This window comes from Mesocricetus auratus, unplaced genomic scaffold (genome assembly GCF_017639785.1).
Source record: "Mesocricetus auratus isolate SY011 unplaced genomic scaffold, BCM_Maur_2.0 Super-Scaffold_100010, whole genome shotgun sequence".
In the NCBI taxonomy this organism is placed as follows: Eukaryota; Metazoa; Chordata; class Mammalia; order Rodentia; family Cricetidae; genus Mesocricetus; species Mesocricetus auratus.
The window spans coordinates 68040201-68049945 of record NW_024429194.1 but is presented as its reverse complement, the minus strand read 5'-3'; the positions used below and the strand labels follow the sequence as shown (position 1 = coordinate 68049945).

The 9745-nt window shown below is 43.7% G+C and overlaps 1 pseudogene; it reads left to right on the top strand.

The window, feature by feature from the left end:
• Positions 1–5938: 5938 nt before the first annotated feature.
• LOC101827029 lies at positions 5939–6434 on the top strand (annotated as a pseudogene).
• Positions 6435–9745: the final 3311 nt, after the last annotated feature.

Genomic DNA, 9745 nt, shown 5'->3' with positions numbered 1-9745 from the left:
CCGCAACAGTGCCCACAGTTGTGCCCGCCTGCTAGTTGCTAACTAGACATTCAGGGCAACAAGGAAGATAGTGGTAGGGTGAGACAGGAAGGAAGACAGTGAACTCTGGCTGTCTTCAGCTGTGGGACATCGCACACATGAGAGAAACATCTTCAGCACAAAAGACTACAAGAATTTTTTTTCAGAAAATGACAGTAAATAAAAGGGTAGAAATTAGGTAGGTGTAGTGGTAATCCCAGTTCCTGGGAGGCTGAGTCAGGAGAAGAATTTAAGGCCAGTCTGGGCTACACAGCCACATCCTGTCTCAAAACAAAGAAAAACTAACAAAAACAAAACATCTAAATAGGACAACAAAAAAGACGAGAATAGGGATGTATAGATTAAAAAACTTGGGCGAGTGTCATGATTCTGGCAAGCCATTCAAAAACAGACAAGAGTAAATACTATGAAAACTGGAAAATTTGTGGACTGGCTAAATGAAGGATGAGATCATTGTTTAGCCGTGATCTGACAAGGGTCTAATGCTTTCCAATGTTTCCAGCTCATGTAACATGAAGTCTGGGACTTGCTTTAAAATAATCCAGAAGGAAGGAAGCAGAGATGGAAACAGAGGAACCCAGGCAGTAGCTCTCACAGCTGGGCTGTGGTGATATGGATGCCTGCTGGCGGGAACTGCTTTAACCTGTGCTTGAAATTCTCCATTGAGAAAAGGGTAAACAAAACGCTGTTACTTTGTAACTTTGTATTTGTATTGTAACAAGGTAACTTAGCTGCTTTGTATTTTGTGGGACCCAGGTTGTATTAACCCTAGTGTACTTTTGACTTTATGGAAAGGTCTGTAAACAGTCTAGAAAAGAAAGCATTGGTTATTGAATCAACCCAAGCATGAGTGCTAAGCTGGAGGCATTCACAGATGTGTCTGTGTCCCGTATTGTGTCCTGTCCATGTGTGCCGAGTGTGTGTATGTATGTGTGTGTGTGTCCAGCACAGCAGCATTCTCCAGAACAACTCATCTTAGAGATGAAACTTGACCTAGAAGTGTAGCTGTGGAATACTTGCCCACAAGATCTGAGTTCCACCAGCAGCACCACTAATAAAGAGCAAATGGCACCCACAAATACTTAACTACAGGACTTCAAAATTAGAAGTTCATTCAGCGTTGAATAGTTGTTACAGAATTTAACAGTTACTGTGCATATGCTTACTATACACTGATACTGCACTCACAACATTATGTAGTCTCATGTGTCTTCCATGGTAACTACTAATAGTGAGATGAGCATCATACAAGGTTCAGGAGACATAGTAATGAAAGATTTAGATATAAATTGGTCACATAAATGCATTACTATAAGTAAAGCTAAAGATTGTACCAGCTCTGGGAGTGTGCCTGGAAAGCCTTCTTGAGATGGTAACTTGATGAGTAAATCATACAGTACAGGTGGGAGAAAACCAGGCCAGAGAGAGAGAGAGAGAGAGAAAGAGAGAGAGAGAGAGAGAGAGAGAGAGAGAGAGAGAGAGAGAGAGAGAGAGAGAGAGAGAGAGAGAGAGATGGATAAGAGGGGGCAGGGTAAAGGGCATTACAGAAGGAACTGCTGTGTAAAGGCCTCAGGGCAAGAGCCCTCACAGAGCTTGAGAAATGTGATGGAGGCCAGTGGGACCCTCCCCTGGGTGCTGCTACCATAGCTACAGCTCCCATCTCTAGACAGAGTGTGGCCTTTTACTTCTTAGCCTTGAAAATATTCTGGGATCATCCATTCTAGAAACCAGCCAAAGATTTTTATAGGATCTATAAAAGCGAAGATTATTGTATGTGCTAGGCTCTGCTTTTCATTTCCAAAAGACAACCAGGGCTACAAAGTGAACCACAACTGGGGAGGACCATCAGAAACTAGGGACATTGCAGCTAAGAGGAGCCCATGTTTTGGATGTGAGTGGTTAGAAGCTGGAAGCCACAGAATTTGTCGATCAAATAGACCTTGGTACCTGGGACAGAAGAGGGGCCAAGCTCCCAACTTTGAGACCAACCAGATGACAAAGCAAGTTTCCCACCTAGCAAACAACAGAGAAGCATGTTTGCATGGCAGATCCTGGTTCAGATTTCAGACATGCCAAACTCTCCATGTCTTTGTCATTGTCCAGCAGGTTCAATAGGCGGCCACTAAACCAGTGCTAGAGGGGTGTGAAACGCAATGGCAGAGTTTCGTAAATGTTGGGGGTTGTGGGTTCTCTAGCGAATATGCTGAAAGCTATACATTCTCATTCCCACATAAACACAGCTTCCTATACAGGCCCAGACTGATTCATAGAACCCCCGGGGATAATGAAACTGAGGTGAAGAGTTTCTGGCACTTTTCATCAGAACATGAAACCTTCTTTGTTTGGCATTTTATAGCCATCCTGTAAAAAAAACGCAGAAGAGAGACCATTTGAGTGCTTTTAGTCACCTTACTTGCTTCCTTGTATTCTACAACATAAATCTGAGAAATTAAAGGGAAAGTAGTCTTGCCTTGCTTTTTTTTTTTTTTTAACCAAACAGCTCAGTAGCTGAGGACTCCGCAAGGTAAGATACTCTTTTCATCCCAGCCCCCTCTGCACTGCCGTGCTACAGGAGCAAAGAATGTTCTATAATAGGCATGGGGAGATTTAGTTGATTAGCCATGTGGTCTTGAGTAGACCACTTGTCTTTCCTGTATCTTCAGGATCACTGTCCATTTTGAAAGGTTCCCTGGTTGTTTGTCTGTGGGATAGCCTGCACCACGTCTGCTCCAAGGTAGCTTGTGTGGCTCTCAGATTTAGGGAATGTGTGGGTCCCGTCCACACCACAAGGTGACCAGTCTTCTGAATCAACAGAGGGAGCTTGTTAGTCACCGTTCTATTGCTGTGAAGAGACACATGACCGTGACAACTCTTAAAAAGAATTTAATGGGATCTTGCTTACAGTTTTTGAGGTTTAGTCCATTAACATCATGGTGGGGAACATGTCAACAGGCAGCAGACAAGGTATTGGAGAAGTATCTGAGAGGGCTACATCCAGTTCCACAAGTGGCAGGGAGAGAGAATGACACTGGGTTTGGCATGGGCTTCTGAATCCTCAAAACCTACCCATAGTGACACACTTCCTCCAACAAGGCCATACCTCCTAACCCTTTCAAATAGAGCCGCTTCCTGCTGAACAAGCATTCAAACCTAGGAGCCTACGGGGGCCATTCTCATTCGAAGCACCACAGTTTCCCAACCATTGGTAGACAAGCTGGTTCCATCTGCAGGGCCCTGTCAATGCTCTATACATGGTCCAACTCATGAGCGCCTGTGTCATCTGTTGAGAGGGTCAGCTATGACTGCGGCAGGGAGCTGTCCTGCATCAGCCTGGCCCGAACCTCATCCACCCTGCCACCAGCACCTCAGTTCATCTCTGTAGCAGCACTCCTAAACTGACGTCCTTTAAATCTCCATAATGTACATGTTCCTTACCAAGTCTAGTGACTACATCCACATTCCATTTAGACGAGAAGCCAGAACATTTGACCTTATCCCATGTTCTTGTACACGCTCTCGTGGGCTGTATCAGCAGCAATAGCAGCAGTGATGATGATGACAATGATGATGATGATGACAATGATGATGATGATGATGGTGATGATGGTGGTGGTGATGATAATGATATAGTGATAGTGATGATGGTGATATGGTGATGGTGATAGTGATGGTGATGAGAGTGATGAAGGTGGTGGTGATGATGATGACAGTGATGATGGTGATGATGACGATGATGGTGATGGTGTTGATGATGCAGGTGCATTTTTAATCTCAATTTTATAGGTAATGAAACTATGGCTTATAGGGTTAGTTCACTTGTTCAGTGCTACATAAATAACTGGTAAAATGACACTACAATTAACTACTAAACTGTTATTTCTCCCATATCAGGAGAACAGAAAAAGATGAATAAAAAGAGAGAGTGAGAGAGGAAGAAAGAAAGAAGGAAAGAAGGAACAGAAAAAAGAAAGACCGGAAAAAAAGAAACTTACTACAGGGTGATGGGGGAAGTCCTTCTGTGTATATGTTAATAAAGCAATAGGGAAGCAAGATAGGTGGGACTAGGAGTTGAGGAGGATTCTGGGAAAGAGAGGCACAGGTAGTCACCATGTAGGATGCGGGAGAAGTAAGAGGTCCGGAACCTTTCTCCATGGAAATACTCAGATTAGCAATTATGGGTTAAATATTAAGTCAGAGCTAGCTGATTAGAAACTATAGCAAACAGTCAACAGTTCATAATTAATACAGTGTTCCATGTGTTATTTGGGGGCTAAAGCGGCAAAGGGACTCAGGCGGGATCCCGCAACAACAGGGAGCTAGGTACTTACAAAACTTCTAGAAGAACTAAAAAGTAAGTCAGGTGTTTGTGTCACATGTTCCCAGATTAAGTTCCAGAGCTTGGGAAACACCTATCAGAGGTCACAAAACCCTGGAAGTCACTGCTGGAGTCATGTTGCTCCAGCCCAGAGTCAGAGACTACAGTGGGATGTGAAGTCTTGGAGATACTGGAAAGGTCACATCTTCCGAAACCATTTATGCCTGTCACCCACCACTGATGCCAGGATGAGTGGCCTCCACCTTCTCTATCCCCAAGTATCACCTCTTAGCCAAATCTAAACCATTCTGTTATAGTGAGCTTCAGTTGTCACCATGACACACTTAGGAAGAGGGACCCTCAATTGAGGAATTGCCTCCATCAGATTGGCCTGTGCTCATGGCTGTGAAGCATTTTCTTAATTGCTAATTAATGTCCACTGTAGGTCGGGTCATCCCTGGGCAGCAGATCTGGGCTGAATAAGAAAGCAGGCTGAGCAAGCCATGGGAACAGGCCAGTAAGCAGCTCCCTCCATGGTCTCTGCTTTAGTTCCTGCCTCCAGGTATCTGCTTGACCCTGGCTTCCTTTAATAATGGACTCTAACCTGGAAGGTGTAACAAACTCTTTCCTCCCCCAAGTTGCTTTTGGTCAGTGTTTTAATCACAGCAACAGAAAGAAAACAAGAACAAAGAAGCCTGAGAAATGTAGTTCCAAGGCTTGCATTGCCCTGTGGCACAAGAGCAATCATGAAAAGGTGGCAATGGTTGCCAGATGGCCACTTACTGAGTGGAAAATACCCTTTGCTTGCAGAGAAGGCGTGGCAGCAGTGCTAATAGTCTCCACCTGCTGGCGCCCACATGCCTATGCAGGCCATATCCTCATTCTACCAAGGTGGGTCCCTGTGAGCAAAGTGATACTGTCACTTCTGATAGCAGGTTATAAATTATTGTGTATTCTATCTTGGAACTTATCTCCCTGCTTGAGAGGAAGCTTCCCTGATTTCTGAGGAAATCAGCTGCCAGGCTGTAGAGAGAATCCATTAGTTGCTAGGAAAAGGAAAAGCAGGAAGGGCAAGGAAGGGTATAACAGCAAGTCCTGGGTCTAGGGAAGTGCTCAGAATGTGTGGTCACATGTGCCACTGGACACGTGTGGTTTCATCCCATTGCTGTGGCATGAGGCTTGGACATGTAACTAAATCCCTACTTCTCCCAAGATTCCTATGTGCAAGTTCCCATGACCTGAGTCTGGGCTCCTTGCAGCCAGCCTGGCCAGCACATATGGTGACATACGTAGGGGACTCTCTTGGTCCTTTGTGATTTGACAACACATGAGAGGGCACAAGAGGCCCTCTTGTCAGAGTTCAGCACCAAAATGCGTGGCTATCTCTGTGGGACAGATTTATTACTGACAAGTGAAGGAAAATAGCCCAAGATCTGCTTCAACCAGAAGAACATTCCAGTCACCACATTGTTTGACTTTCTTCTCTACCAGGAGCTCCAGTTAATGTGAAAAGTGTATTCATCAAAATTCTAACAACCAGGGCGGAAGCCCGGTATCGGTGTTGCGAGGGCGGCGGGCACAGCCATGCCCCGCTATTACAAGGACAAGGTGGAGGGCAGCGGCGCGTGCGCGGGCGTGAAGGAGGACCTGGGCGCTTGTCTACTGCAGTCGGCCTGTGTGCTCCAGGAAGCAAAATCCCCACGGCAGTGTTTGAAGGAAGGATACTGCAGAGCTTTACAGTATTCATTTTTTTAGTGTAAAAGATCAATGTTGGATACCAGATCAAGATTCAGAGGAAGAAAAGGATATTGATAACATTATATTGAAGCAAGATGAAAATTACCCCGGATTTTCTCTGGTCCTTAGCAGAAAAGAGCCAACGTAGGAAAAGTAGGTGCTGCATCTGCTTGTCATCTGGACCAGGATTTCCCTTCAGAGAACACTAAAGAAAATGGATAAGTGCTGTTTCTGAATGATTCTGTCATATGAAGTCATTTATAGAAGATACATTTGATTGAACAAGTATGGGCTAAGAGTTTAATGTGCTTTGGGAATTAATTCAGGAGGTCATAATGTGACTGACACAATTAGTACCGTAGAACCTGTTGTCAGGGTTCTTCTAACTCTTCTTTGTTTCTTGGTTTCAATTTAATCCAGCTATCTCCTCATAATGGGTAATATCAACCTAAGTCCACATCTTAAGATCTTTGTAGCCCAAAAAGGAGTGTGGGCCCACAAATCACATCCTACTGAAGCACTCTGGTCTTTTCTGGGTCATGCTCCTACTCCAACCTTTGTGATCTTGGCTAGATCATGATGTGTACTGTGCCTACTCCACTAGCAATCTTATTGGATGAGTTATGGGCCTCATCCCTAAACACTGGTTTTCCTTTTCAACCTCATGCTATCTTTGAAGCACACTGTTTTTGTTTTTTTGTTTTGGGTTTTGGATTTTTGTTTTGTTTTTCAAACCAGGGTTTCTCTGTGGCTTTGGAGGCTGTCCTGGAACTTGGTCTGTAGACTAGGCTGGTCTGGAATTCACAGATATTCACCTGCCTCTGCCTCCCCAGTGCTGGGATTAAAGGCTCGTGCCACCAACACCTGGCAACTAAGCACACTATTTTTATGTGTTGCCCTTATGTGTTTTAGGGACTGGGTCTTAGGCCAGGCTGGCCTGGAACTCACAATGAAGCCTTGAATTGGAGTTTATGGGTACAAACCACCATGCTTGGCTTAAAGAACAATTTTTTTTTTTTGGTTTTTATGAGACAGGGTTTCTCTGTATTGTTTTTGAGGCTGTGGTCCAGCCCAGCCACGAACTCACAGAGTTAAAGAACAGTTTTAATTTGGGTAAATTACAATGTTTCTTTTTTCTTTCAGTGTGCTGTAAGAAACCATCTTAAACTTACCAGCCCAAACTTACAGAAACTTACTCCTATGTCTTCATTGAAGGGTTTTATAATTTTATCTCCCATCCATAGGCCTGGGCTTGCTTTCAAAATAATTTTATATACCTTATTTGTAGCTATATTTCAAGTTATTAGTTAAATATAAATAACAGAACTTAGCATCTTAAACTGTATATATAGGTTAATAGTGTTTAGTGCATTCACACTTCAGTGCAGTCTGCAGTAGAATTCTTCACTCTCCTCACAAAATGTAAAGTGTGCCTTCCCTACCTTACCCTTGGCATGCTCTCTATAGTATGACCATTCTATTTCCTGTGTCTGAATTTGAGTACCCTAAGTGCCTGGTATGAATGCAATCTTAGCATGTGGGTTTTTTCAGGGATGGGATGAGGACTGGCTAATTTAATTTTAGCAAAATACCCTCAAGGTTCAGTCATTGTGTATAGTGTAGTTCCTTCCTTTGTAATATGTTCCTTATCTTGTTACCTACTAAATCAGCAGTGGATACTCGGTTGTTTCCACTTTTGAGCTCCTGACTATTGCTGTGAACATGTATATACAAGTATCCCCGGGACCCCCCCCCCTTCAGTTGTAGCAGTCTGTGTTATAGGGCAATTCTATTTTGAGGCACTGTCAAATTTTTGTAGCAGCCACACTATTTTATATTCTTGTAAGCAGTACACAAGGATTGTTATAAATGTCCTGTAACCTTGTCGATTTATTTCCTATTCTTTTTTAGTGGCCTAGAATGGCCATTAGAATATGGATGTGAATGTATACCAGTGATTCTGTTTGGCATTTCCCTGATTAGTGATGTCACATGTTTTATATGCTTGTTGCCTTTTACATATTGCTTAAGGAAATCTTTTTAGGTCCTTGCCCATTAATAGTGGGTAGTTGACTCTGGTTGAGTTTTTGGTAGTCATATCCACAAAAGTATTGTCCCACCCAGTGCCTTGGGGAATTTTAGTTTTAGCTCTTAGCTTTGCTCTTTGATCCATTTTGAGTTAATCTTTGTGTGTAATGTAAGTTAAGGGTCTGACTTCCCATTCTTCTCATGTAGATATCTAGTCTTCCACATTGCCCTTTGGTGGGAAAACATTCCACCATGCAGAGTATAGCTGTTTCTAAGCCCCAGTCTTGTTTTTGGCTTCTGTCTGTCTTCATGCCAATGCTACTGTTTTAATTACTGGAACATAATAAAAATTGAAATCAGAAAAAAAAATTCTAGCAACCATACATTGATCCCCTGCTGGTTTGGCCAATGCATTTGACCTGCTGACTCTCATTTTTAAAAGAGTTGTCCCTTTTCCTCCCATGAACGCTTTCTAGGGCATCTGAAGGCAAATCTTTTCTTGCTCTGCTTTAACACAGATACCTTGGATCTCATCTACTGTCTGTCTAAAGGCTGTACTCACCTGTCTAGTAGATCTGCCGGCAGTTTTCACTCCAGGAGGGTGAGTACAGGTGAAGGGTGAGGATGACGGGGAGGTGGTGATGTCAAAGACAGGAAAGGGAGTGCAAAGACATGGAAAGAACAGATGGTGGAGACGGAGATGGAAAGAACGGAAGACAAAGTTCTCAGCCAGAGCCACATCGTCCAAGAGTAGTGAACTCACGTGTGGAACATTTGACTTCAGTAGGTCTTGTTCTCAGAGGTCAGCCCTGCTGGTGCCGAAAAGCTGAGTTATTACACATTCTGTTAATACATTTCCACTCGAGGGCAACCATGTCCTACCTGTCAATCTAGCAATGTTACTGTTCTGATAGATCTCAGAGCAGTATCAGAATAACTGGGGTGCCTGAGTCCCCAGAGAGGCTGCTGCTAGGTCCACACGGAGACCTACCCCACCAACAGACTCAGCTCAACAGGAGCATGGTGATAAGGTCATTATGGAGAGATGATTGCAGAGGACTCAGCTCAGTGGGAAATGCGCTCATCTGGTACCTGATTCTAACACCTCCCTGTGGCGCCGATGCCCACGTCAGCTTCTACGGTAGGCGATTATCTTAGAAACTGCCTGCTTTTGTAATTATATTAATAAAAGTTCTTCAGAGGAATAGAATCAATAATATAGATTTCATTGACTTATAGCATCAGAATATGGATAATCCCATAGTCTCACAATGGACATCTATAGGTTCAAGAGTCAGGGGGGGGGGTGAGGTGGAGACCAGCCAAGAACTGGTAGCTTCAGAAACAAAAGGACCAATGATACAGCCAAGTCTGAGGCCAAAGGCCTAGAAGATTCCTGGAGAGTGTCTGTTTCAAAATGAAGAAACTATAATCTGATGTCCTTAGGTGATCCAAGCAAAGTGTGCTCCTACACACACACACACACACACACACACACACACACACACACACACACACACACACACACACGAGCCTCTAGCCTCCATTTTTGTTCCAGTCTATTGGATGGTGCCTCTCACATTCAGTGAGGGCTTCCTCCATTCACTTCACTGTCCTACATTCCAG